Source organism: Lissotriton helveticus, chromosome 7 (assembly GCF_964261635.1).
Source record: "Lissotriton helveticus chromosome 7, aLisHel1.1, whole genome shotgun sequence".
NCBI lineage: Eukaryota > Metazoa > Chordata > Amphibia > Caudata > Salamandridae > Lissotriton > Lissotriton helveticus.
The window spans coordinates 121,225,300-121,251,416 of NC_136068.1; the positions used below are offsets into that span (position 1 = coordinate 121,225,300).

The window sequence follows — 26,117 nt, forward strand, 5'->3', positions numbered from 1 at the left end:
TTAGAGGGCGTATCGTGCTTCCTACGTAGATAATGTTGCAACTACATCCCAGTACGTATACCACATGCGTGGTGTTGCAATTTATGAAACTATTGATCTTGTAATTTTTGGATGTGTTGTATGTGAAATCACTAGTCCTATTTCGGCCTGATTCACAACAGATACATGACCCGCATGTAAAGAAACCCAATGGTTTAGAGGGAAACCATGAATCCCGTGGGGTCGTTACATAGCTATGGCATAAATCGTCCCGCAGGGATCTACCCTTCCGATAGGAGACAAGTGGTCTTGTTGGTATACACTCTCGTAGGCCAGGGACATTTGTAAGAATGTCCCAATGTTTGTCAAGTATCTTATAAATCTTACTGCTGTTTGAGTTATATTGAATCGTGAAGGTGACCCCCCGTTTTTTCCTACTGGAAGTGTCATCACGTTTGGTCGCTAGTGTGTCTTCTCTACGTAAGTTTCTAGCTTTTTGCATGGCAGTGTCCACGACTTTATGATTGTAACCTCTTTTGAGAAACCTAGTTTTTGCCACATTCAGATTCTGAGCATAGGAATCCTCCTCGCTGCAGTTTCTCCGCAGTCTCACCATCTCACCGTATGGTATGTTATTAATGACTGCATGTGGGTGTGTGCTATCCGCATGCAGTACAGCGTTGCAAGACGTTTCCTTCCTTTACAAAGTGCTCTGTACCATGCCTTCCTTGATAAAAAAAGTGAATATCCAGGAAATTGATTGACTCTCTGTCATGTGTCATGGTTAACTTCACGTTAAAATCATTGAGATTCAGATATGTATGGAATTGGTTCAAGGATTCCGTGGAGCCCGACCAGAGTACAATGATGTCGTCAATGTACCTCCCCCAAAAGACGATGTATTCAGTCCAAGGGGAGGCACGTTTGTTCCATGCATGAGTCTTCTCGTATTGGCCCATAAACAAACAGGTATACGAGGGCGCTGCCTTTGAACCCATTGTGGTGCCACGGGTCTGATGGTACCAGGCAGAATCGTGTAGAAAATAATTATTGCATAGTATTGTCGCCATCATCTCTAATAGCATGTTGTTAAAGTCATATTTATCTGCTGGTTCCCTGTCTAGAAATGATTGTAGTGCCGCTAGACCAACATCCTTGTGTATACAAGTGTATAGGCTCTCGACGTCAAACGTGACGAAAGAAAGCTCCTCAGACCATTGGTAGTCATTCAATTTGACAAGGATGTCCTTGCTGTCCCTTATGTATGAGGGAAGAGCCACTACATGTTTCTGTAGATGTAAATCTACGAATTCAGAGATTCTTTCAGTGGGGGAACCTACTCCGGAGATGATTGGACGTCCTGGCGGAAAGGCCCCTCCTTTATGGACTTTGGGCAAGACATAGATACACGGGTACTTGGGTTTCGGTACCCTGAGGTATCTAAATTCATTTTCGAATATGAGACCTGTCTCTTTCCATTCGGTCAATTTGGCAGTGATCATACATGTGACATCATTAATCGGGTTAGTGGGAATGTGTCTGTAACAGCTGGTGTCGCTGAGCTGTCGGTTAATTTCAGCCATATAATCACAGAGCACTTGTTGCTATATAGACATAACTTTCTTGAAAAGAATAACTCATTTGACTATTGGTGTATCCTTAGTCGAATTTTTAATTCACGTGTAATATAGGCTATTGTTTGTTTTTAATGTATGTGATAAATATGCTTATGCATGTAAAAAAAATTCTTGCAGCCCTGATGAAATTCCATAGGCACGAAAGGGAATGAAACGCGTTGGCTGTGCCATTGTATTTCGTAAAGACGGAAATAAAGAAATCAATAAAGAAGGAACTGAAGATCCTCAAATTTCTTGAACTTTTTCATGCTGAACGTATTACCGAGTGCACCTCTCAAAAATGTTTGTAAATCTTTGGTATAACAGACGTCCTTGGCAGTGGATGTGGAGAGTGCCTGCACCATAACAACTCATGAAACAGAAGAAGTCAATGTGCTAAACCTTGGTCTCCTGCTGTGGGCTATTGTTATTTGCAATGTCAATAGCTCTAACTCGCGTAAATACGCGACCTATTGCATTGCAAATGCAATAGGTCTCGCATTTGCGAGAGATTGAGCTATTGGCATTGTAAATAACAATGCCATTTATTTATCTGTTTTCAAAACCAACATATATTAAAAAGTTTGTCATTTACAATGCCAATAGCTCTAACTTTTGCAAAGCCGAGACCGTTGCATTGTAAATGCTTGTTTCTATTTGTATCTCATCCCTGTGTGACTTTACAACTTGTACATTTGCAATTTTTTTCCGTTTGTATCTTTTATGTAGCTCATGTAATCCTAAATCCTTATGTATCGCAACAAGCGCTCTGACACCTTCAGGTAATGTTTGCGCTATATAAAAATCGCATTAAATAAATAAATAAATGTGTCAATAGTAATTGATTTTAAACTACATGTGAAGTAAGACATGCCCGTTAATTACTTAAAGCCACGCCTCTGGAACGGATTAATAGTTACGCTGTTGAGGCCACGCCCATTTGAGTAGCCTGTGTCATGGGTCCTGTTAAAGAAGAAAATGAGACCCCGGGTGCCTCTTTGAACTGTTAAATACAGCTAGTAATCAGGATTCAGTGGGCCCCTCAGCGCCCCACTGCACCTGCTGCACAAAGTAAGCTACTCGCATGGCTACGCCCGTTTTAGAGACTACACTCCCCCATATTTTTAGGGACTACACTCCCCCGTATTTTTCATACCACTTTAATCGCTGGTGTAGTCTCGTAATGATAAAAGTTTGCTCCGAAGGCTCCCAGTTCGTGTGATCTGTTTCAACTGCTTGCCATAAAGTAAACACCGCGATGACGCACACTTGCGTGACGAACGTGGCTGCTGTTGCTAGAGACGCGGTAACCACGGTAACCAATGTATAACAAGATGGCGTCTCAGAGCAGGAAGAGCAAAAGGTAAGAAGAAATATGACAGGCTGCACAGGTGACCCTAGGTTGTTCGGATAAGTCGCCCCTGAGGGAAGGGACAAACAGCAGCATAATATAGAGACTGGAGACCCTCTGTTGAGATAACAAGTGACGCAGTACACGGGAAACAAGGCAATGAGAGGGCACAAAAAACACACGAGGGAAGGGAGGCGAGACCCCTGAATACCTTGATTGAAGGAGGTTCCCGAAGAAGGGTAAACTATCTCATGGAATAAAAGGAGGACACTCTGGGGATAGCCGTCTCCACTAACCAAGTGGGGGCACGAAAGAATAACCAGGCAACTCTAAGAAGGGTCCCTGAGAAAATGGACTACAGGATAGTAATGGGAGGGGCAGTAGAATAGTGATGGGAGGTTAGTAGAATAGGGATGCGAGGGGTACAGGGCAACTAAAAGAGGAGGAAACAATTTCCTAAACGAGAGAAGGCAAGAGGCTTATATGGGAAGAGAGGTTCTCTGATCGAATGTACAAGCGTCCTCCGAGGTAAGGAGATCTCCAAGGGAGATGAGAATGGGTATTTTGCCGATAAATGTAGCTGTCGGATATCTTATGATGCCTGTTACTGATGTTAGTGTAACACTTGGATTGTGTGCGCTGGCCGATATGTGGCAGTGTTGTACCTAAAATTCACCAGCAGGCCCTGGGAACAAGCAAATCATATACACTTGAACACTGACAAGCTACATGCTGTCTTGTGCATCTTACTGTATGTGCGTCACGCAGCTCAATGTACCTGTTGTTGTATTTGAGGAAAGTAATATATAGAGATTCAAAACAATGCATTTGTATTATGCAAACTGTAACGCTGGAGTTGGTTGTTAGTCTGCAGCCCTCTCTCACTACCCAAGATTGAAATTCCTGTACAGTGACTGTTTCTGAAGTAGCTGACCTTCTTATGTAATGTGTAGAGAAGGCTCCACCGCTGGTTCTGTTTTGTGAATGTAAGGGATGTATACTAGTAAGGGTCTGAACGTTGCTGTAAGATGAACGCCTAACAGAGAGCAAGAAACGTTTAGATATGCACATATTTTTTATCTGGATTTCTTCCTGCTCTCAGGCTTCTCCCTAGTTGTCTGAAATGGGGGTAAATGCTTCTCAGCAACTAAACTGAGTCCCATGTTTTAGTCCTTCCCATTAGCACCCGAGAAAAGTATACTCACCGGCAATGGTGTTTTCCTACCCAAACCCAATCACGTGGTTAGCCAGATAAATAAGGATCAGGTTCATTGATATTCCTGGTAGAACGTATATTGATTTTACTTAACAATGCATTTTTAAACGTGTCCAATATACAGAGAAAGATAAAATATCTCATAACATTTGCTATTGAATTGAGAATTCACACATGTTTCTGTTTACTTTCCCCCTCAGGGGGCAGGAACCAACAGCCAGCACATATATGTATAGCAAAGAATTATGCAATACTGAATATGCCATCACAATAAAGATGAATTGCATTTTTACAAAACCAGTTACCAGGAAACTGCTTAACAAACTGTCCCAGCCTGCAGTACCACTGACCAAATATGCCACATCCCATGGAAACATAAACAATGGGCAACCCATGGCTAGAATGCCTGGACCACCAGCAGGTGATTCTTCTTTCTAACAAGCCCCGTGCTCACCTGAAAACCCCACAAAAGGAGTACACGAGAAGATCCAGGACTAATATACTTCCAATACCCAGTATACAATGTGGTAACTGCAGAGGTGTATATCAAAAATCTGAATTTCCCCCATACGGATTGTGCCTCAACCTGGATCTTGAGCCTAACCAGGACTGGAACTGTCCCAGTATCAAGTGCCATATTGAGACGTAGGGCATCATTACGATGCCAGTGGAACTGCCACCGACAGACCGTCGGTCACGGTCCCACCAACAGACAGCCCTTCAGGCCTACCGCTGCATTACAATGCGTGTGGTCGGACCATTGATTATTGGTGGAGGGACTGCCGCCTCTGACAGGATCTACTGATCCTGATGGAGTGGCGGTCGGAATTGTGATCCTGAATGGAGGTGGTGTCTGCTTAGGCACCGCCGTCAGGATCATAATTTCCCTTTCCGACTGCCTGTTAATGGTGGTCCCACTGCCATGGAAAGGTAGCCGGAAAGGGACCTTGGAGGCCCCACGCAGGGCCCTTGTCCCTTGTGGGCCACTTTCATGTGGCCCTGGGGGCATATATAGTGCCTCCACGCACATTCATTCTCCGTGTGCCAGGCATGGTGCCTGGCACACGATGCATGAATGTGCAGAAAGTCCTCAATAACACTGCAGCTTGAACTGCAGCCAGGGCTACAGCACAAGCCGCAGTGTTATTTAACACTTTTCTGCCCGGCGGGAACATTGTAATTGGACGGTGGGACCGTTGATGTCTTGTCGGCGGTCTGCTGCCTTCGGCAATGGTGGTCAGACACTAGTCCCGACCGCCATCGTAATGTGCCCCTTAATGACAACGGGTCCAACTTGAGCTCCCACCCTGTGCCTGCCAAAACAGCAATTCAGGTGATAATTGAAATTCACTGGGGAACCAAACACTAGCCAACCCCTGGTTAGCTGTGGAGCTTGCCAATATATTTGCTGGCTTTCAAGCACACTCTGGAAACAGATTAAATAACCCTGTGGGGAAATGCTCTTTGCAGCTTCACTCACTAGCATCCATGGGAAACTGAGGGTACTATTTTGGGTGCCTCAATGCTGAGGAATGCTACTACACAGCACTATCAGTGAACTGCAGTATCTGATGACATATTGTATGACATTATTCCCAGCCTTACTGGATACTCCTCTGACCGACCATACTTGGTGGCTGTGGTTAACAGTCTGGAATACTAAATGAAAACAAGCTGGACCATACCTACACCTTGCTGTCTAGTCAGTGGGTCATTATGTATTACCACCAGCTCCTTCTTAGCTGAGGCATTTGCTGTAGATTAACAGAGACTATGAGAGACTATGGGCCTATGAACAAAATAAATCTTCCACTAGTGATGTCAGCCTTATTTTGCTTTTGACCAGATAGAAATGGCGCACCTGGCAGTTCATGCTGCCTGGATATTTCCAGGTGGGATATCTGGCAAAGTAACGGGGCCCCTTGTCAAAAATGGATAATACCCAAGACAAGGAAACAACTATATTGGGAAAAAGAGAAATTAGCACTGGGCAGAGGTGCTGCTTATATCTTTGTGCTGCCGTTGTGTCACAAAATCATATTCAACTAATCATGAACCACACATGTTTTTTTATGAAAAAAGAAATCTTTTTTTTAATTATATTTTACGTTTATCAAAGATGTTTTTTTTGAGATAATTAATTTTCTTAAATTTTTCTTGTCTCACATGATTGACAGTTGATAATCATAGCAATATATAAAAATGACAGGAAAATATCCATTTAAAAAACAAGTTTCCTTCTATTCCATAGTGGATTTATCATATGTCAGAAATTGGCCACTAGAAAGAGCCGGTCTTGATCACCTGCTTATTAAATACGAAACAGAAGTGAAACAATATCCACAATAATGAGATAAAAGAAGAATCAGTATAAATACAAATTATAGAAAAAAAGGTGGGCCTAGAACACTGGTTTCGGACATCAATTATCCGAAACCAGTGTTCTAGGCCCACTTTTTTTTCTATAATTTGTATTTATACTGATTATTCTTTTTTCTCATTATTGTGGATATTGTTTCACTTCTGTTTCGTATTTAATAAGCAGGTGATCAAGACCGGCTCTTTCTAGTGGCCAATTTCTGACATATGATAAATCCACTATGGAATAGAAGGAAACTTGTTTTTTAAATGGATATTTTCCTGTCATTTTTTATATATTGCTATGATCATCAACTGTCAATCATGTGAGACAAGAAAAATTTAAGAAAATTAATTATCTCCTAAAAAACATCTTTGATAAACGTAAAATGTAATAAAAAAAGATTTATTTTTTCATAAAAAACGTGTGGTTCATGATTAGTTGAATATGATTTTGTGACACAACTGCAGCACAAAGATATAAGCAGCACCTCTGCCCAGTTCTAATTTCTCTTTTTCCCAATATATTTCCAGGTGGGAACCTGCACTTAGCTGTCCTATGAAGGCAGAGGAGCCTTGTTAGAAATAAGATTTTTGGTCGGCTAGGGCATGGGCCAAAGTCGGGCAGAAACCACCACTCTAGTCGGGATAAGGGAGTTACACTCCCAAAATAACCCCTGCTCACCCCCTTGGTAGCTTGGCACAAGCAGTCAGGCTTATCTTAGAGGCAGTGTGTAAAGCATTTGCACAAAACCAACAGTAATCCAGTGTAAGCACTACAAAAGGACAACAAGCCACTTAAGAAAAATATCCACTATTTTTATATACTTAAGACAAGACCAAAAACGATAGAAATCCACAATACAGTACTTGAAAATCTTCGGTTATCAAAATATGCTTGAAAAATAGTTTCTTGATGTCGATAGCTTCGTCCGGGGCTATCACTGCGTCGTGAGCCAAACAGTTCTGGATGACCGTGGCGTCGCGGACCAGCTACTTGTGTCGGGAAGACCCACAAACAGTACCTTTTAGAAATGCAGGGCATCGGTGACCTCTCGTTGAGCTTCAGAAAGCATCACATCCGCAGGTGTCGGTTCCGGAGGTCGGTGCAGTAGTCGTCGGGGCCCTTGAAGTCACATGATTTGCAGATCGAACTCCTCTCTGTTGAAGTCAGGAGCGCTGGTGTCACCAGGCGTCGGGTAATGCGGTGCTAAGTGCAGCCGTGCGGTGTGCGGTGCCCTCAGGTCACAGTGCGAGCAGCGACTCGTTGGGGGCATCAGATGGCATCGTCGGTGAGACCAGGGTCATGGTGCAAAGTGAATGGGGTGCTCGCCGTGGTGCTGTCAGGTCGCTGTGGCGTCGTCGTCATTGCTGAAGCGCTGTCGTCGGCTGACGAAGTGGAGTCAATGGCGCCGGTGCCGGTAGGCCAAGGCTGCTGTGCGGGTTGAGGGCGGTGCGGCGTGTAACTTTACGAGTGGTGCCCTTGAACTACGGTGCAAGCAGAGGCGTCGATTTCAGTGGGGAGCGGCGGCGTCGGGGATACCAAGGCTTCGTCATGAAGCAAGGTGGTGCGGAGTGCAGTGCCCACAGGTTGCGGTGTGAGCAGCGGCTCGGTGATGGCATCAGCAGGTGTTGTCGGTGAGATCAGGATCGCGGTGCAGCATTGCGGCGGTGCCCTCTGCGGTGCCTTCAGGATACGGAGTGGGCAGCGGCATCGTAGACGTCGTCAGGATGCTTTTCTTCTATTGCGGCACAAAACACACAGTCCCCAGTGTTGAGGGCAGAAGAGCTTGACATCTTTGCTGTTCCTGAGACTTCTTGAACAGGGGGCAAGCTCTACCTCAAGCCCTTGGAGAAACTCACAAAGTAGATTGCAGAAAGTTCAGTCCAGTCCTTTCACTGCCCAAGACAGAAGCAGCAGCTGCAGGCTAACACAGCAAAGCACACAGCAAAGTGGTAGTTCCTCCTCACAGCTTCTCCAGCTCTTCTTCTTGGCAGTCTTCTTGGTCCAAAGGAGTTCTAAAGTTCAGGGGTTGGGCCCCGTATTTATATCCCACAATCCTTTGATCTCTTCGGCAGAGAGTGTCTGTGTTCAGGCAGAACGAGTTCTGCCTTCTCTGGTGTATCTTCCTGGCAGGAGGTGGAGACGGCATTGTCAGAGGCAGATTAGGCACTTTGAGGTGAAAGGAAATATGCTCCCCCTACACCAATTGCAGCCCAGGTCTATTCAGCCCTTTCCTGACCCACCTAGACTATCTGGAGCCACTCCTGCTCCCCAGCCTTTTTCTGTCATCCAAAACCCAGACAAGCAATCCACATTCCAGCAGAGGCACACTGGATGACTGAGCAAGAAAATACCTACTTTCTAAAAGTGGTATTTTCAAACACAGAATGTAAAAATCACCCTCACTAAAAGATGCATCTTTAGATTCTGAGTTCAGGCATACTAAACTTTTTTTTCCTACCAAATTCCCCGGGCTAATTATGTTTATAAGATGTTATAAATAAACTTCCCATTCTGTCCTATGGGGAACAGGTAGCCTTGCAATATCAAAAAACAAAATGGGCCGTAATTCGCTACGAGGACATGCCACACACCCCGGGACATGTCCTACCTTTCACATACACTGCACCCGGCCCACAGGGGTACCTTGGGCCTACCTTAGAGGTGGCAGACATGAAAGAAAAGGGAAGGTGAGGGACTGGCAAGTGTGGGCACTTGCCAGTCGACATAGAGGTACCAGACCGCACACAGGCTCTGCGATGGCAGGGACTGACACATAAATTAAACAGGCCAATCATGGAAACACTAATCCATAACACATTTTATCACAGGAGCACCTTCACTTTACCACTGATCAGCAGTGAGAAATGTGCGCAGAAACACTAAGCCAGCACCAACGGAGTCGAAACCGGGAGGTCAGAAAGCAAATATCTCAGGGACAACATGCCAAAAGATGCCAAGTCTAACAAGCCTTGTTGGCCTTCTTCTGGATTGAAGCTTCTGAGGCCATGCATTATTATATATGTATACATTTCACTGCCATGGGAGCCGATATTGTTTGTCTCATGGTGGCACTGTGTGAGTTAGCAGGTATGTGGATACCGTCCATTCGAGGGACCGGATGTAGGCAATCTCCCACCAAGTTGGCCCACCGTGCAGGATGGGTGAGATCTTAATTCATGCTGTTTTGCAGTACAATTCTCATGCTAGAAAGGCCATTCTGTTGTCAATGCACAACTGCTGTTATTGCACTAGGCTGTAAAACGTGCCTTTGGCCATGGCATTCTGTACTATAACATGTAATGTAAGCTGAAGATTCTGCGAGTACCACAGCCACCTCTTAGTCTTCCCCTGCTGCCCTCCATGCTTAAGCAATCTAAAGAGAATATTTTAATCCTCCAATGACTTCTGCCCACCAAGCAACTTTGTGCATCCGCCCAGGAGAGCTGCTAATGATGCACTTGTGGCATTCATGGTAAATATATTGCTTTTTTCGACTTACTTTAAGGGGCTTTCAGTCAGCTCCCTTGAACCATTGGCTTATTTAGCTCCAGATCCTTGAGACATTGACAATCCTATATTGGATCAGCCTACAGAACAATTTTAGTATCACAATTTTTCTGCTACCTTTAGAGTGTGTCCTTCTGCTTCCAACAGAGTGCATGATGGAAGGAGTTTACCATACAAAGGATTTGTAAGCAGCCAACACTAACAAACATATCTGCAGAAAAAATATATGCAAGCAACAAAAAAGAATGCAACTCTTTTTTCTGTAGTAACCCATTTTTGCATACTTTTGTCAGTGCTTGCAAAGCCAATTCTTTTGATGCATGGTGGCATGTGCTTGGTTGATTCACGCGTTATGCAAACTCCATACCTATTACTTTTGCCAGTGCTTGTTAATATCTCTCTGAAATGCTGTGGCATCGCCTCTTTGCCTTTTTTGAGCTACTATTATATACAGAGATACAGAGATTCTAGTCCTCAAACCACACTGCTATCTTTTTTTTATCCGAGGCCAGCAAACAGCTAAATAAGCACCATCTTTCATGTTCACAAAGACCAGGAATTGGTTGATCACTCTGTACAATTAGCTATGATGGTTCTGAATACATAAGCTGAAAAATAGGTAATTCTCTGGGTGCTATAACATGTGTCCCATTCCTTCTGGTTTGGATTCAGAAGTTGTAGTATCCATGGGGTGACTATCCAAATGGTTGACCCTGTTCCATCTTTCCACTACTGAATAGCATGTGATTCATTTAATGAAGATGTGCTTGCTACCAGTAGTGTAAATGGGTGTGTTCCTATCTTAGGTGAATGTATCAAATTCAATACATTGTGAGTGAATGTTCTTGATGTTTGATGGAGGGTTCACAATGGTACCGGTTGAGACCATCAACCTCACATCTCATATTAAAGTAGCTCAATTTAAGGCAACACATCAAGGGTACAAAACAGAAATATTGAATAGGGTGGTAAAACAGACTACACTCTGCTACCAAAATAGTGAATCTAGAGAGATAGGACAGACCATCACTCATGACATGAACATGGTTGATTGGGAACTTGGTAGGGTGCTTACCATTTCTTAGTACATTATTTATCATTTTACACTGCAGTAGAGTAATATCACCTTTAACTATTCGATATTCACCTGTATTGTCATGCACTCATCTGGTCTCACCCATGGAAACGGCACTGGAGCCAATGCTGGACCTCCTATCCCTCTCAGAACTGCACAAGATCAAGGGAACAAACTCGTTGGATCACGCACGGCCCCTGGGGGGAAGAGGGGTTGGGATAAAATAAGCAAAGAGAGACTTGCGGTATTGAATCTACTCATTGGCTGTGCGACACTGCCAAACAGATTTTGTCACTTCTGAGACCTTCTGCGTTTGCAAGGTAGATGTGCACTGGACTAGAAGCTGTGGTTTTGCAATCACACAATACCCTGGAAATAACAAGAGGAGACAGTTATCATCAGTACGCTAACAGGTCCCTACATACAAAGACCATGCATTGATTTCAGTCACATACACTTACAGGTTTCATCAGCAGCATGGCATGAAAAGAGAATAACCAAAATCACAGATTGGAGTATGGCACTCCCAGTGATAAACTCGGAACAGGGTTTGGAGTTGCTTGCACTCTTAGGGATCAGACTCGGAACACAAGTTGGAGTTACTTGCACTGCCAGGAATCAAACTCAATTACGTAACCTAGTTCTTACACTTGACTGAAGTTCGAAGACGATCTTGAGGCTTTAAGTCAAGGAGTCACAGTGAGTCTGTAGTAGAGGTACAGGAGGGAGAGATGAGGAAGAAGTCAAGGGAGTTGGTGCCACGAGAACCACTGGTTCCCATGGACTTGAAGGAGTGCTTCTCGATTCCGGCTGGATTCTTCAGGTGAGTGAGAAATGCTGAAGATTGCTCTGCAGAGAGTGAGACCAAGCCCGACTTGGGGTCGGGCGGGGGTTATTTACCCTCTCAAAGGCTCAATGAATGTAGCTAGATCACGTGTGCTACATGAGGCACATGGCTGTCTGGGAGGTTCTCAAACCCTTGAAGAAAACACGATTTAGTACACTCACTTTGACCTTACAGGAATGACAGGTGAAACTTGGCGATTAGAACCAAATAACAGGAAAGAAATGTATCATTTTCACTTGAAAGTGCATAATGGAAAACAACGTGAAGGCCTTAGTAACCACAAGAGCAAGACTTGCCATTGGCTCACAAGATTCAGGGGGATGCTTGCACGGATTCAAGCACAATTGAATTACGGGTTGTGGGGAACATCAGTCGTGGTATCATAGTGTGGTATAAAGTGCCACAGGGGCAATATAACACAAGCCCTGTGCGCTAGACCACAACGCAGGGGCGCATGAAGAAGTTGTGCAGAAAGGGCACAGGAGGGGTCATGACTGAGAGGGAACACAAGGGGGTTGTGATACATATATTATGGCATCTGTGGTATTGCCTCAGATTATTGTATGTCCCTTTTCTAAATCTTCTAACTTAAATGGCCGCCATGAGCCTCGCCACACTTTGCAACAATTGTCCTTCAAACCGTATCTGTTTATTGTAACAGCTCTGGTCAACAGGTTAATTCTTATATTCTTTAATGTTAATCTTTAGATATTGGAACATACAAGATATCTGCCCCAGGCCATTACCATCTGACTGGGGGCTTACAATTAACTACTAAGTCTTTCACAAAGACGGCATGAATCATTTCTTCTCAAGTCAACAGTTATTCGCAAATTTCTCTCGTACTTTTAATATTTATGCTTATAAATAATGTATTCATCCAGGTAGTCCTACACTTTCAAGGCAGTGTATGGTAGAGATAATAGTTACCAATTTTATATTTATTTGTTTCTGTTTCCACGCAACTGCGGTTTGGATGAGGGCATGCATGGGACAACTGTCTTTAATATGTTAATTAGAATGACTCCATGAACCTTTCCACATATGTTTATGGTTAATTCTTAATTCCTCTGTTCCTACCAACATTTAAGTTCTCAATTAGCGAACACTTGCAGAGCACCTTTTTGCTTTCCTATCAGTTTACGGTATTTACCACAATTACCATTTTAAAGTTGTTTATTTCCGCATTTACCCTAATGCTTTTGGAAAATTCCCCTTGCTCCATGGCCACACAGTAATATCATGATTTTGTGTAGCAACTTTAATGGGTTCTTTCTTCCTTACTCTTACTTACATCAATGACCGACATTAAGAGGGATATTATAGTGTTACTAGTTTGGCACCTCACAGGCAGATAATAAGTTATCATGCCTGTAGCCATTTTTGTTAATTACTATATTACATGGCTTATTTCTTTTTACGTGACTTCACATACCTTTCAGTTAATCCATTACAGTTGGCACTATTTGTTTCCTTCTTCCCCATAGCTATACGTTCACCCTCCAAACCAGCAATATTCAAATATGGCCCGGGGGCGCTTGTGGCCTCCAGACCTTCACATGTGTCCCCCTTGGTGAACAACAGCACCAAGCAGCTGTTTACTTGAGAGAGCACCAACATTCAGAAGCATGTTAAATAAACAGACAATCAATCAATAAATCAGTCGATATTTGTAAACCGTGGCTATCGCCGTGAGGGTATCCAGGCACTGGGTTTCAGGGCTTAGTCGAAGAGCCAGGTCTTGAGTCTCTTCCTGAAGTCCATCAGCGAGGGTGACGTTAGGAGGCGGAGGGGGAGGGAGTTCCAGGAATTGGTGGTATGGTTGGAGAAAAAGCTCCCTCCATTGTGGCTACGGCAGATGCACGGTGGCTGTGCCAGGGCAAGAGAGGCAATTAATTACACACTAACTTAAGTAAAAGAAACTAAGCATATAAGGTGTCCTACCCCACTTAACTTTAGTAAAACATAATTTTTTTAAAGACAACCTGCAACAAATGTATACAAACATGATAAACTCGTAGAAATTCAAAAAAGTGTATTTCATTAGCATGCAGAAGTGTTTCACCTTAATACATTACAATATATCAGTGCATTGAGAAGTATGTTTTGAAGGTAATAGATTTAAACAAAATCTTTATGCCATCTCCCAACCTGACAATGATGCCAACCGTGAACCAAACAGCAAGTAATTTGTTATGTGCACCTTCTGGGTGGCCTTGGTTGTTATTATAAATTGACAACATTATAGTTTATTAAATTAAACACAGGGGAAGTGTTTGTGCAGCTTACATCATGAATTCCTCTATTTCAAGATGTTTTTATGTGTGATGATGAAGAAATTAAAAAGTGGCCTAGGATTACACAATGTGGTCAAGTGGGGAATCCGGATTGAGCCCTGTGTTTCTGGTTTCAAATTATGCAATTTTATTTTTTATTTCAATTTAGTAATGAAGTTACTTTATTTTTACACTTGACTTACCCTAGGTAGGATTAGCAAGTGAAGTAGTTTTACCCTAAGGTGCGGGAGAGGGATATTGATTCTGATACAGCAAAACTCACATTGTCAAATCTATGCTTCTTCAAGAGACTGGGGGCTTAGTTTAGATCGCAGCATGGGATGAAATCCTCAAATTAACATCATGACTCACTCGCCACACCACCTACGTGCTTTGCTTCCCTTACGCCCACCTTATACCACACTCCTGCACTTCCTAAACCCGACTCCCACCCTTCTAACAACAAAGTGGCCCTCGGACACACTACAGACCATACTTTTCAGCCTCAGGGAAAATGTTTACGAGTAACCATTCCTCAAAACTTTCGAGTTGCCAACAGCAATTAGAAGTAATTTGGTCTCTCCCGTCCAATAAATGTATATTAACCCTCTTAAATCTCTGACCACTACCACTGCAATATTATCACGTTATTCTGCTCCCATCTTATGATTGGTGTTTCGATTAAGTCTGCTTAGATGATGCATAGCACCTATGGGTCTCATGATATGAGTAAATCATACCTTTACAACACATTTACTCACTTGGTTTTCTACATTTTTTTAAATATACTTGGCTTGATATTACATTATAATGGCCGCAACAGTAGCCTTCCAATATGTACCTATTTCGTATCTGGCATTTTCGGTTAAATAGGCTATCATACCATTGCTCTTGACTGGTTCTGTGTACAAAGGTCTTCTAATTCCAAACATAGCTGGCTGGACACTACTTAATTTATTCGGAATGATATGGTGTCACATCATCAATGTGAGTACCCACAACCACGGACACTACTTTAACTCATGCTTTTGTGCTTTACATTATCCAAGCCTGCCCCCTCATACTTATTATATTCCATGATATATATCTATCCTGCAGTTGACAATGTATACACAAGAATTGGGTGTTGCTACCTACCTCTAACTCATCATTAGGTATTTATCAATCAATCAATCAATCAGGGGTTTATAAAGTGCACTACTCACCCGTGAGGGCCTCAAGGGGTTGGTTGATGCACTGATGCACATTCTGTTCCTGCACTGTTTCCTGATCCGTTCTAATCCATTAGTGGTATGACCTGCCTTACCCACTCACTCTGAGCCCATCCCTTTAGATCTGCCTCCCACATATTAATATTTTTCAATCTTCTCTTATCACAACTCTCACTTGAGATTCACAACTTCAGTGGTGTACCCCCATACACTACTTTGCACTATAACTAAGATTATCCTCTTTTCACCTTGGACTACCTTGTGTTCTTGCTGTAGAACACTTGTGGGTCCTCTGGTACTTCTATTTTTATGTTTTATATCCAGCAATTTCATGCAACTTCACCTATTGCTTCTGCCTTGTGTCATATTTTCACACCCTTGAAAAAGTCCTTCGGGACATAACTCATGCCAACTGTAGTACATTTGGCTAAAACAATTGCCAGAACAAGCCTACCTCACATCACTGTCTTCCATGTGACCTATTGCCAAGTTTATCCAGTGCCAACTGTGTTTTCCTGACCTCACCAACATAATGACATGTATTGTTTTGCCAATACTAGCTGTGGTTGTCTAACTTTTGTTTGGAGAAATAAGGACTTGAAATTGTATAATTATCTCATATCTTTTGATGAATCATCACAAAAAAAGACTGACATTATGCTCACTGCTTAGTGTGTTCGCTGCAAACCTTGTTCAAGTGTGAAGGAGGGCTTTACAAATTCGCTTATTCATCTTTTAGAATGGAACTCATATTCATTAGTTTTGGATATGGGAATTCTGTCATATTGTGTTCTGTTGTATGATAATCAGTGCATGGTGTCCTGGTAGAGTGTGCTATTTTGAGCACAATGCTGCTGATCTTTATCGTATATCTGTGCTAGGTTGGATATGTGCGCAAGTGTACTGTTAGACCATGTGTATGGGGTATCTATTTGTGATTTGTGATACCTTAATCTTGAGCATTTTGGTACTTGCATGATGTGTGTTCTTAACAGTCACTGTAAGGCCTACAGCATGCTATTGATGGTCTAGTTTTGGGTGCTCATTCTTGGATTGACTCACCTCTTAATTTAAACAACACTGTGGTGTTTGGCTCTGCCAGTTGCCATGATATAATGCGGGGACGTTCTGGAATGCCAAGGGGATCTTAGTGGAGAGTGCAGTTGGAGGAGGAACTGGAGCAATAAAGATGTGCGAATGCTTGCTCTGATATTAAATCTGAGTTAACACTGCACCTGCCTTTGCATGTTCTTACAATTTGGCGATGGCGGGCTAACCCAACCTGGCAACAGTGTGGTTGACTCGTGGATCTCCGTGGGTAACACTGCGAGATTGTGGTGTAGAGGCCACGGTTCGTGGTGGTGAAGGAGAAGCTTTTTCTCAGGAGTGTTGTCCTGGGAGTAGTCGAAGACATTGGTGATATTATTTCATGTTCCCCTTGTTCTCACAATTTGTGGACTCCTCCCACTACAAACTGTTGCCTCGAGTGCTGTGTCACACGCCCCAATCCTCAATGCTGCCGGTGTTTTGCGCGCCTGTGACATGGCGTGCATGGTGGCCGTTTCAGATTGGATTATGTGTTTTTTGTAATGCACATCGTGTCATGGCCTTTTTGGATTGGGCCACAACACCATGTCAGGAACTTTGGGAAGTTACTGCTGGATTTGTGTCATATTATGGCTGATGCTTTGATATTTTTGCATTGTGAAGAGGCATCTTACTGATACTTTGCGTGTTGACAGAGACATGCACATCTGTGCATGCAACCTCACTGTTATCTTCTATGTTTAATGGTGACATGCATACCTGTGTAACCTTGACTTAGTACTTGCATTTTCAATATTAGTGTGCCTAATGGTGACACACACACGCTCAATCTGTACTCGGCTCTGTGTGATCAAATGTTTTCATTCACTTCTCTGTTACAGTTTCGTCCTCATCCTTGCAACCGCAAGTGAAATGGTCGGAGTGGAAAGAGTATTTTCTCAATTATATTTCTGCCATTGAAGAAGAGAGCCCTGATGAATTTACTCCCACAAGGTGAAAGAAAATGTTATTAGATAGTGTGGGTCCTGAAGGCTGCGAAACCATGGGCAAATGGATAAGAAGCCCTGGGCGGATGATGATAATAATGCTTTTAGGCAAGCCTGAGAGGAAAGCTTCTAACTAGGCGTCCTGCATTTCGCCATTGCCGTGAGGGGAACGGCCGCACCGGGGTGAGTCCAGACAACGCCGTGAGGGGAACGGCCGGACTACTTTACACAGGTGCCCCGGCGGCGCTCACCTGACGCCAGCAACAACGCGCCCAGAGGCGCTTGAAAAGGAAGGAGCGCCGAGCGCTCACCGGGAAAGCTTCTAACTAGGCGTCCTGCATTTCGCCATTGCCGTGAGGGGCACGGCCGCACCGGGGTGAGTCCAGACAACGCCGTGAGGGGAACGGGCAGACTACTTTACCCAGGTGCCCCGGCGGCGCTCACCTGACGCCAGCAACACCACGCCCGGAGGCGCTTGAAAAGGAAGGAGCGCCGAGCGCTCACCGGGAAAGCTTCGAACTAGGCGTCCTGCATTTCGCCATTGCCGTGAGGGGAATGGCCGCACCGGGGTGAGTCCAGACAACGCCGTGAGGGGAACGGCCGGACTACTTTACCCAGGTGCTCCGGCGGCGCTCACCTGACGCCAGCAACACCGCGCCCGGAGGCGCTTGAAAAGGAAGGAGCACCGAGCGCTCCCCGGTAAAGCTTCTAACTAGGCGTCCTGCATTTCGCCATTGCCGTGAGGGGAACGGCCGTACCGGGGTGAGTCCAGACAACGCCGTGAGGGGAACGGCCGGACTACTTTACCCAGGTGCCCCGGCAGCGCTCACCTGACGCCAGCAACACCGCGCCCGGAGGCGCTTGAAAAGGAAGGAGCGCCGAGCGCTCACCGGGAAAGCTTCTAACTAGGCATCCTGCATTTCGCCATTGCCGTGAGGGGAACGGCCGCACCGGGGTGAGTCCAGACAACGCCGTGAGGGGAACGACCGGACTACTTTACCCAGGTGCCCCGGCGGCGCTCACCTGACGCCAGCAACACCGCGCCCGGAGGCGCTTGAAAAGGAAGGAGCGCCGAGCGCTCACCGGGAAAGCTTCTAACTAGGCGTCCTGCATTTCGCCATTGCCGTGAGGGGAACGGCCGCACCGGGGTGAGTCCAGACAACGCCGTGAGGGGAACGGCCGGACTACTTTACCCAGGTGCCCCGGCGGCGCTCACCTGGCGCCAGCAACACCGCGCCCGGAGGCGCTTGAAAAGGAAGGAACGCCTCCCGCAACCGCGGGACGCGCGCGGGACGCGCCTGACGAAGCCCGGACAAAGGGCGGACAGTCTGGGACAGTCCGGGACTGGACGAGGCTTGGCTGGGCCGTATCTCTTGGTCCGCCAGTATAAGAACTTTGTGGACACGCAGAACAACTAAACTAACCGGGTAATGGTGAACACTCTTGTTAAAGAACACACAGTGTGTAAATTGTGGGTAGCTGGAGATAATATCCCTATGTGTCTAAGTACTGTATGGCAATTTTAGGATTGCTATTTTTAATACCCAGGTGATAGGGTAATTATCATTTCATTAATTGTGCTTATCGGATTTTATGTTGGAAATGTAAGTATATTTACTGCTGAGAAAGGTCATCTTTTAAAATTTAAAATGTCCAAAAATAACGGAGGGAATATCCGACCGGCTGTAGCCACTCTTGATAATTATCTTGTCAAAGTGGTTGACAAAATCAACAAAGAACGCAGGCAATCTTTAGGTCTAGGGAGTTCTTTTGAACCACCCCCTAGCCCTGTTCAGGCTTCTCTTCCTATATCTACTGCCTTAATGGATGTTAGCGGTGTGTTAAACCTCCCAGACCCCTCTGTCATGCCAGCATCCTTGATTTAGAGAATATACTTGTGGAGAATGAGACCTGTAATGATTCTGTGGTAACATGTTAACCTGTCCCCAAAGCACAGAGGGTTCTCAGGTCTGGTAGACATGTAAGTAGGCAGGTTCAGGCTAAGCGGGGTGTTAATTGCAAAAACAAAAAACACACCGAAACAGCCCCTAAAGGGATCCAAAAGGACCCAGAAACTGCCATGAATAAATCTTACCTGAAATTAGCTCCCGACCAGCTAGAGATGCTGGTTGGCGTTATTGACGATAGGATCGCCAAAATTGTACAACCCTTACTTGACAAATTGGATATTGTTTTTGGGGAATTGAAACGACTAGGTGGTTACGTGCAAAGCCTTTCTAGTTCTAACATTGGTTCGGTATCCTTAGAACCAGCCCAAGGCAGTATCTGTGAGCCACCGAAGTTGCCGAATGTTGGTTCTAGTAATGTTTTGATAGCGGACTCTAATTCTGTACCCCCAATTATACCCTCGACTCTAACAACTGGGAAGTCACTGGGAACCACCGTAGTTAATAAAAAATGGTATGGCTATTCTCAGCCTAATTTACCACCTGATTGCGCACCATATGTGGCAGTTTTGACCAATGTCCCTCCAGTAAGGGAGGAGGGACCAGCTGGAACATATGAAACTCATGATATGTTAAAGAACAAAACCGTGGCCTGGCTCAACAGGGAATGTGGTTTCCCAGTTGATCTAGCAGATCAGATTTTGGTAACTACCAGAACTAATTGGATAGGCACCTCAAAAAAGAACACTTTGGGAGATTGTGTTATTGTCAACTTTAACAGCCCCCGTCTTGCTTCCACTGCTTTGATTAGAGCTACCTCCCGCCCCCCTAACGATCAGGGCATTTCACTCCGACCTTTGGCGTACTTCTATAGACATCATACTGGCCAGCCTAATAATGACAACGGATGGGACAGAGTGAAAGGCCCAAGTAGGTTTAACATATCAAGTGGGCCACAGGTAGCTACCTCTAATTGTTTTCAATGCTTAAGCGGTTTGGACTGTAATGATTGACTGGGCTATGGTTTGATCTGTGAGGATCTTGCTTTTACAAGAGTGGAACCCATTGTTATAACGTCAGGGCTTGTATCCGAAGACCCCCCGTGCTATGCAGGTTGCATCACAGACAGTTTACAGGGGGAAGTAGGAGAATGTAATGTGGTATTGCAAGAAGTTGACTGTGAAAGTATTATCACTCCGCTTGTAACCAATCTACTGGGCAATCAACATACCAAAGGGGCAACTGGATTTTCCAGTTGCCATATTGCTAGTTGGAATATAGCGAGTCTAGCATCCAAAATAGATTGTCTGGGGTGGTCGGATTTTTTAACACTTTTTGATATCATATGTCTGCAGGAAACGTGGTGTAAAGATTACAAAGATTATAATGGTTATGTTTCCTATCAATTACCTGCCACTGATTCCATTTCTGGAAGAGCAAAGGGTGGGCTCTTGGTCTTGATCTCTGTCAATACCCCTTTTATTGTAAGAAAACATGTTGTGGTTGGGACACACGCCCAGATTTTATGGCTTTCCCAGAAAAATGTCAGAAATATGCTTTTGATTAATTTCTACAATAACATCTTTGATAGCTCCAGGGCCCTCGTGGTGAACGCCTTAATTAACGCACTTGATGAAATCACTACGGGCTCAAATGTTTTTGATTTACTTTTGGCCGGGGATTTTAATACGACAGTCTGCCCATTTTCTGATCTTAATATATGTGGGGTGGTTAACTGCTTTGGAGATGGTGATCTCCATTTTCATCATAATCAATATGGGGAGTCACTTAACAACCTCCTAGCATCTTATGATATGGACATCTTGATCAACAAGAAAAATGATCAAAATGAGATAATCCCCACTTTTACAGGTCGGGGGGCTAACACTGTGATTGATTTTATTTGTTCTTCCACTAGTCTTGTTCCTTGGATCACATCCCCTAAAGTCGTTGATATTTCTCTCAGCGATCACAACTGTTTAACCATAGAGGCCTTTCTTTGGAAAAACAATGGCCCATCTAGTACTATCCATATCGAGAATATAGAACCCCATAGGTCTAACGGGATTAGACTTAGATGGAAAGGGGATAAAGCAGAATTGACGTCAGATTTTATTATTAACAGCTGCTTATCTGATATCACTGTGATCCTTGAGGATGTAGACGATACTGTAGATATTATTCGACATTTTATCCAAATTAACTTAGTCATTGATTGTAGGTTAACTTCCTCAGCTAAGCGCAAGGCTGACCACCAAAGGGGCTGGTTCGATCAAGCATGTACCTCTGCGCTAAAAGAGCTAAAAAGGGCATTGGTAGCCAAACCAAGAGATAAGAGCTTGGTTTTTAACCTTAGAGCCAGTTATAGGGCCACATTAAATAAAAGGAAACTGGAACTTCAGCAAGAGGCCTGGGATAATTTGGCCCAGGCAGCTGAAACTAATAACTGTACCCTGTTTTGGGACACAGTGAACAGTCCGTTCCTCAAAGATGAGAAGGTCCCTGAATTAACATCGAAGGTTAACAGAGATACATGGGTCTCTCATTTTTCCAATATCTTTGATACGGATAAAGCTATGGGGCAAGAAGTAGAGCATTGGCCCATTGTCCCCCTGGATATTACTGTTACGGAAGTCCTAGTTAGTATCAGGGCAAGCAAAGGGGGGAAGGCACAGGGCCCGGACGGGGTGCCTATAGATATTTATAAACTAGTTCCAGAACTATGGGGCCCTATTCTAGTCAAAGTTTTTAATGCAGCAGTTTGTAATGCGATGCCCCCTACCTGGGAAGAATCGATTATTATCCCAATTTATAAAAAAGGAGACCGGAGTGATGTGAAGAACTACCGCCCGATCTCCCTATTAGATTCTTCGGTAAAAGTCATGAGTAGGGTGCTTCTGGCCAGGTTGGAGGAATGGGTTAAGGCCAATAGTATCCTGGCAGAATGTCAATATGGTTTTAGAAAGGGGCGGGGGACGATCGAACAGTGTTTAAACCTTGAACTGTTGATCGGAAAGTATACACAGGCCAAGTCGGGCACTATCTATCTCTGTTTTGCAGATTTAAGTAGTGCTTTCGATTTGATGGACCATGCAATTCTGTGGGCCAAGCTGCTGGAAATGGGGGCACCGGAAGGTATCGTCTATTTTTTAGCCCGTCTTTACTCTAAATTACGTACTAGTGTACGATACGGTACCAATGGTGAGTGTACTACTAAGTTTGGGATCGGACGGGGAATCAGACAAGGGTGCGTTCTTGCTCCCTTGCTCTTCACCCTTTTCATTAACGAAGTGGATTCCGTCCTAAAAACCATAGTAGCAGATGCCCCTAAAGTTAGCGATATCAGCGTCCCGGTATTACTTTACGCGGACGACGCTGTTTTACTGTCCCGCACCCCGATAGGCCTCCAACGCCTAATAGATGGGTTTTCACAGTTTATAAAAGGAAGAAAGCTCGTGATTAATAAATCAAAGACCTATATTATGGAATGTGGGAAGGGGCGTAAAGGAAAGGTATCCTCTTACTTTATCTACGGGGGAAAAATCCAAAAAACTGAAAACTTTTCATATCTGGGTATCACATTTTCTAACAATAACAGCTGGAAAAGCGAGTATAAAAATGTGAGGGCCAAGATGGCGAAGAGCGCCCATGGAGTGTTTACAATGGCCAAAAAACTAGGGGATAGGCGGGTTAGGGATATGCTTAAAATATTCCAGTCTAGGTGTCTCTCGACCGCACTGTACGGTGCAGGGATATGGGGCTTTGCCCCTGCAGGTAGTTTACAAGTGGAGGAGAACATCTTTTCAAAAAGACTCTTGTGTCTACCTAATTCTGCCTCTAATGAAATAGTACATAGAGAACTCGGTATTCACCATCTTACCGATTTGATTCTCCTTAGACCCCTTATGTTGTGGCGATCCATCTGGATTAAAGAAGAAACATCTCTATGTAGAGCCATTATCATTGACTGCCTCTCAATGGATAATTACCTCAAGATCCCATGGATTAAATATAATCAAGATAGTTTCCAGGAGATCTATGGCCTCGACATTAAAGTAGACAATTACGGGGCCTCTGATTTATCTAAACCTGAAATGAAGAAGTCTTTTTTGAATCTTCTTTCTGAGAGACGGATCAGTAAGAGTGGCAACCTATCCACCTGTGTGTCATATAATGGTTTGAGTGAATTTGAAGGTTATCAACCATATCTGACCCAAGTGACTAGAATATCGCATAGGTTCGTATTAACCAGATTGAGATTGGGGATTGTCCACAATTTGGTGGCTTTCCCTACTCTCAACAGTCATCCGGTTGGACCATGCCTGTGTGATAATTCTTCTGCACAAAGCACTATGCACTTTCTTTTATTATGCCAAATGTATAGGTATATGCGAATAGCTTATCTAAAACCCATCTTTGTAAAGTTTGGAGTGAGGACTGTTAATGACTCCATGAAACTGCTTTTTAACTTGCACCATCCGGATGTCTGTTTTTATACGGCTACCTTCCTCCTTAAAGCAATCAATGTATGGAAAAGTATGTGTTTTTAATGATTTATTAATCCCTTGCCTGTATTTCTTTGTTCTGTATTTTAACCCTGGAAATTGTCCGAAATGTTTTTTAATGTGCTTTTATGGAAATTGCTTTTTTGTTCCGAATAAAGCCTTATGAAATGAAATGACTGTTATTACCAACCAGCAGTTTGTGCAGCCATTGACAGATATAATCTTTTCCAAGGAAGGCAAGGCAGTTTAGAGACTGTGGATGATTACATTTCTGCGCTTAAAAAACTAGTAATTTCATGTAAATTTGGTCCACTGCATGATTAATTCATTCGGGATCAAGTTATAATGTATACTAATAATTCTAATATTTAGAAAAAGTATTGAGTTTGTGTGGATTATTCCCTGAAAGAAATAACTGCCATTGTCAAAAGGCAGAAAGGTCGAAGAGATGTGCCCAGGCAGCGATAAAAAAAAGTAGGGACTACGGAGACCGATTTCGTATGTAAAGTGTCTGTGAATTCCTCCAAAGTAAAGGTAAAAAAACAGCCTAGCAAGGGTTCTATCAGTTATAAGCGGCGTGACCCATCAAGTACTGACAAACACTTTACTTGTTACAGATGTGGTAACAAAGGACATTTAGCTTGAGACAAAAATTGTCCGGCACATAAGTCTAAATGTTTTTACTGTGGAATTATGGGTCACTTCGCAAAAGTTTGCTAGAAAAAAATGGGAAATGTTCAAGTGAAGTTTGCAATAGATAATTCTGACCCGAAGCAAGTTGAGGAGGAAGAATTGTTGACTGCTGAAGGCATTTTGAGTACCAATTATCTGTTTTGAATGTCCACACTATTATTAAGAACAAATCTACATGCATAATGAAGATTGGGGGAGTAGAGATAATGACAGTAGCCAAGTCTGGGCCACTGTACATTACTGTATGGCGCTCCGTGTGGGAAGAAAAGTTTGCAGGAGTTCTTGGTAATGATTTGACTCCAACTGATATACATCCGGTCACGTATTCAGGAGAAATAATTTCTATTGTTGAGTACAGAAAAGTAACATTTGAATTTAAGGGTAGAAGTAGTAAAGGAAATGTGTACCAGTCAGAAAGAGGTCCATCGGTTCTATGTCAGGTGGACTACTATAGATCCCTATAGTTGAGAGCAAGTCTTTTTGTTGGGAGACCCTGTGGTACACATGGAGAATGAGTTGCTGGAACGGTTCCTCGATGTGTTTGCAGGTTCGGTTGGTAAGCTGTGTGGATTTTCACATAATATTGTGCTAAAGGGGAATGCAATGCCACTGTGTCACAAGGTAAAGGGAATACTCTAGCGTGTGGAAGATGATGTTGCGAAGGAATTGGACAGGTTGGAGAGAGACAGAATTATTGAATCTGTTGGGAGTGCAGAATGGTTGGCACCCTTGGCGGTTGCTAGGAAGTCAAATGGTTAAATAAGATTATGGTGCTTATTACCAGTTTGGTGGTCCTATGGACTCCCAAACCCGTGTCGATTGTCTGACCACTGCCACACTGCGGGCCTGCCCTCATTACATGTGTGGTGGTCAGACCGCTGAGGATCCAGGATCCCACGGCGTGGCAGTCAGGCTCAGTAATGTGCTGGCGGTGCCGCTGCGGCACCTGCAAGCATATTACAAGTTGCCTCACCGCCATCCTTTCCATGGCGGCGAGCTCTCCATGAAAATGGTGGTGGTGAGTCAACTAAGGAGGTCCTAACAGGGCCCTCTGCCACTCCAGGGCCATGGGGTGCATGCAGTGGGTCACATGTGCCTCCCTGGAAATGCACCCCCAGTTCCTGCACGGTATGGAATGCACAACTTGGTGCATTCCATACCGTACAGGAATGTGCTGCTTTGGTGTCACGGCGATGCCTGTGCCTTAGACAGGCACCTCCATGACACCGCCACAGCACCGCCTGCCCACCAAGGATTACTATCGTAATCCTGAAGGCAGTCGCACTACAGGCTTGGCGGTCCCTCCTGTGGAGCGCTGCCATGGCGGGCCGCAGGAGGACCGCCAAACTCATAATAAGGTCCTAAGTGTTGATCTTAGGGATCTTAATAAAAATGTTGTAGTGGATACATTTCCACGTTGCAAGACCAATGAGCTTTTGGGAAAAAACAGAAGTATTTAGTGGTTTTCTATGATTAATATAACATTGGTGTACCACCAAATTCCTCTTCATTCCTCGAGTAGATGTTTAATATCTT

The 26,117-nt window shown here is 44.1% G+C and overlaps 1 protein-coding gene across 1 annotated transcript in view; it reads left to right on the forward strand.

Annotated features, from left to right (window-relative positions):
• The first annotated feature begins 2,907 nt into the window (after window positions 1-2,907).
• Window positions 2,908-26,117, forward strand: part of LKAAEAR1 (LKAAEAR motif containing 1) — a 129,933-nt gene continuing 106,723 nt past the window's right edge. Inside the window, exon 1 of the mRNA XM_078650432.1 lies at window positions 2,908-2,958. The gene's annotated coding sequence lies outside the window, so the exon portion shown is untranslated. The remainder of the gene's footprint in view (window positions 2,959-26,117) is intronic.